General features: G+C 37.3%; 1 pseudogene; it reads left to right on the top strand.

Annotated features, from left to right (window-relative positions):
• The first annotated feature begins 306 nt into the window (after positions 1–306).
• Positions 307–4,078, top strand: LOC113834372 (annotated as a pseudogene).
• Positions 4,079–4,320: the final 242 nt, after the last annotated feature.

The following is a 4,320-nucleotide window of genomic DNA, read 5'->3' as shown; positions in this document are numbered from 1 at the left end:
AGAACAGAACCCAGGCATAAGGTATTTTATAATGCAAAATGAAGGAAATAAGACAGTCTGATTATTTGTAATTCAAATTTTTGTTTAGCGATGAGAGAGACAGACAGAGAGAGAGAGAGAGAGAGAGAGAGAGAGAGAGAGAGAGAGAGAGAGAGAGAGAGAGAGAGAGAATGCACAAGCAAGCTTAAAAAGAATAGTGGGCTGCAGTGAGAAAAGAACAAATGGAGGTAGGAAGTTTAAAGGTGCCTTTACAGTTTACCTACTTTAAGCCAATTGCTTATGTTTTCTCTTTAAAAAAAGGAGAAAATGGAAGAACTTACAGGCAACCGTAGCATTTGGGAAAAAAATCGTATAAGGAGCTATAGCAGGAGTAGCAAAGGGGAAAGCCATCTTTCAGCTTTCTTAGGAAGGTATGTGGCTTTGTCACTATCAGGCATAACAGGTGTTCCTGGAGAAGTAAGCTCAAACTTGGAGAACAAGTGGCCAAACTACAGATGGGAGCTGAGGTGTGAAGCACAAGTAAAGGTGCCAACCATGGGACATAGTAAGAATCATGCAGCAGGAAGGTCCAAGATGGGATAGTGGGAAATGGCTCTTCGGTCACATACCCAGCCCTGATAAGCAAAGGTTGGAAGAATGGACTTGCTCACCAGCTCCAGGGCAAAAGGATCTTGTGTGGTCAGAATAAAGAGATCATTTTTTTCTTATGTCCTTTAAAGTCATGTTCTTTCATGATTGCAACATCTAATCTCAAATAAATAACAAAAACCTATGGAAATGAGGTTAATCAGACCTGCAAGACCCCCCACACCCATATATATTATATGCAACATATATGTATATATATATATATATATATATATATATATATATTATTTCCTTGTTTAGTTATTAGGGTTTTATTTTCACTCACTTTAGTTACAATGAAACAAATACTTTTAATTCAGTACAGGGTTCTGGTATGTAGGTATCAAGAGTTGTTTCCCTGTATTTGCAATTAACTTTGAGAGATTTCAACTTTTACTCGCCTGTGAAGGTTCTCCCTCCCTCATTTTAAATGTGTTATCACTCTGCCTGAGCCTTAGAAACTAAAACTCATTCCCCAGTGAGTCATCTAGTCAATGGTGGAAGTCACTTCTGCAACCTCTGTTAATGATCATAACAAGACAGCAGTCACTACATTCAATAAAACCAACAGGATTTGTGTCTCTAAAGCAGTGACAAAAGCGAGTGTAGATCTCTCATTTGTCCTATGTCCCATGGCCATTATCCTTTGCAACCCCCTGTATCTCATGATTTAGAAGGTATGCTGGGCTCCAAAAGAAGGAAGGTATTTCTGCTGCGCTTACCTCTTCCATTTTCTGAGGCAAGAGAGCCTGCAAAATTAGAGCCTTACTGAAACTCCTTCAGGTGTATGGTGCTTTTACAATTTGCCAATTTCTTGCAGTGAATCTGATTGCTACAATCTTATCATTTTCAAAAACTCATCATTACTTGCTCTATCTCTGTAGATCTTTTTTAGTTATAGGAAAACCTCCCTCTGCTTTTAATCTCACACTGGGGTAGGGTTTCACATTTCACTTTTCAAGTGCACTTCCATGGAAGAGAAATAAATAGACATTCTGATAGACAATCTCTCAAAACCAGAATACTATCATAACTTTTTATCCTTTGCCACTCTAAACTCAAGAGTGTGTAGAGAGGCATTTTCTTTTTCTTATGCTAAATTGTTTTTTAAATGTAAGTATTTTCAATTTGTATTGACCAGGTAAGAATGCTAAAAAGATCTTTTGGAGAGTCCCAGTCATCAGCTGCTTAAACTAATAAAAAAATAGAATTTTACATCTGCAGAAGTATAAGCATGACTTATATATCATATTTATATATTTATACATGTACATATGTGAGTGTGTATATCTATCACATATCTATGTTCTTATCATGTACTGATACAAGCATGCATGTCAATATATCATCTGTGATCTATCATCTATTTATATTTATCTATAATCTCTCTATTGTGTTATCAGTCATCTATTTATCCATTGTCTATTCTATCATCTATCTGCCATTTACCATCTATCAACTACCATCTATCATCAATCTATCATCTATCATTAATCAATCTATTTTCTATCATCTATTTATCATCTATCTTTATCTCTGTCTATCATTAATCAATCTATTTCCTTTCATCTGTCTGCCTGTCTATCATCTATTACTAATCAATATATTTTCTAAGTATCTATAAAACTTAATAATGTGAAGTTTTCCTGAATAAAATACAGGTAAAAAATTATGGAGGAATTTGAATAAAATATTGTATTAGATATAACCAAGCCTCACATGTGTTTGATGCATTCCTTAATCATCTTGTAAAATCCAGAGGTTTTATGCCATTACAGCTATAAAGGAACTGAAGTAGCACTTCTCTTTTACAACTGTGACTCAAGGACACCTGTTTGGGAAATCTAGGAATATAACAGAACGTCTAGAAGTTTGTTGTATGTATTCCAGTGAGCTTTATGGGCAAGCTCAGGAGGAGTTATTGTAATTTGTTATCAGATGAATGAGAGGGAATGGCCAGGATTGTGAAGCAGAATTAAACCACAGCAACATGCTGTTCAGTTTGCAGTTTTAATATGACAGAAACATAGAATTGTAACTGTTGGATAACATTTGGACTTTATGAAAGTAGATAAAGTAGGTGTCTTCTCTTTTCTCTTACTCAATTTTTCTTTGAGACAGATTCTCTTGTAGCCCAGGCTGACTTGAACTTGCTATGTAGCAGAAAATGACCATGAACTATTAATCTTCCTGGCCCAGCACGATAGATTCAGTCAATTTCCCCCATCTCTGCCTCTGTCTGTCTGTCTGTCTGTCTGTCTGTCTGTCTGTCTGTCTGTCTGTCTGTCTATCTGTCTGTCTCCCTTTCTCTGTCCTCTTTGTCTCTCTGTTTCTCTGTCTCTTTGCCTCTATCTCTCCTCTCTCCCTTCTTTCTTTACTTCACTTCTTCATTGTCTTGCTTATTAAAATCTCATGTTTGATACTCAGTTCATCTTTTTATTAAGCCTATTGATAAGTCTTTCCTGTTGCCAGCATCTTTACTTCCCACAGAATAGGTTGTTTTTTCTTTACTCACCTCATAAAGAAGAGGTTCATGCCTCCCCCCACCCAACACAAAAATACCTGCAGGTCTATGTGAGCTGAGATTGTGGGAATCTGTTCCACAGGATGGTGTTTGTGAAAGGCCTACTTGAAGATATATCAAGTGAGATTTAGAAGGTGGCAAGAGGGTAAAACTGACTAATATGCTTGGAAATGATTGTGATCCAGGATAGCAGTAAGTACAACACATCCAATTACAGGGTTATAGTTCCTGTAACTAACAGAGATGTCATTTGCCAGATTGCATATGCCCATATAGAAGGGGATATGATAGTCTGCACAGTATATGCACATGAACTGCCAAAATACTGTGTGAAAGTTGGCCTGAAAAATTATGTGATGGCTATTGTACTGGCCTACTGGCCTGCAGGCTTCTTAATAGGTTTAGCATGGGCAGGATCTATGAAGGCTAAGTGGAGGCTACTGGAAATGAATACAACATTGAAAGCATTGATGTTCAGCCTACTATTTGTATGTAGGCCTTGCCTAAAATGCAAATGGCGATAAAAATTTGGGGACTCTGAAGAGCTGTGAATGGATACTTGTCTACTTCACGTAGTACTAAATGATTCCCTGAGTATGATTTTGAAAGCAAGTTCAATGCACGAGTATATTGGAAGCATAGCATGGGTCATACTATATGTGCATGTTGCATACTATATATTACCTAATGGAGGAAGACAAAGAAACAATTTTCTCAGTACATAAAGGATATCATGACTCCAGATATGGAAGGATCCATATGAAAGCTCATGCTGTTATCCAGAAAGATCCGGCTTATGAAAAGAAGAACAAGAGAGAAGTGAAGGGATGTAACTGTCTCCAAATATCCCCTGCTGAGAAGAAAGAACTGGTTGCTCAAAAGAAGATAGCCTTCCTCAGAGCTCAGAAATGTGCTGCTGAGAGGTAGAACATCTTTTGTTTGTTTGTTTTGGTTTTCAAGACAGGGTTTCTCTGTTTAGCCCTGGGTGTGCTGGAACTCACTCTGTAGATGAGGCTGTCCTTGGACTCAGAGAACTGCCTGCCTCCGCCTTCCCAGTACTGGAATTAAAGTCATGTACTACCACCACTCAGTGCTAAAGAGTTGGTTTATTTTTTATTTTTTCATAAAGACATAAATTTATTGGTCAAGGAGCTACAAGATAAATAAAA

Source organism: Cricetulus griseus, chromosome 2 (genome assembly GCF_003668045.3).
Source record: "Cricetulus griseus strain 17A/GY chromosome 2, alternate assembly CriGri-PICRH-1.0, whole genome shotgun sequence".
Lineage (NCBI taxonomy): Eukaryota > Metazoa > Chordata > Mammalia > Rodentia > Cricetidae > Cricetulus > Cricetulus griseus.
This window is presented reverse-complemented; position numbering and strand designations above follow the sequence as displayed.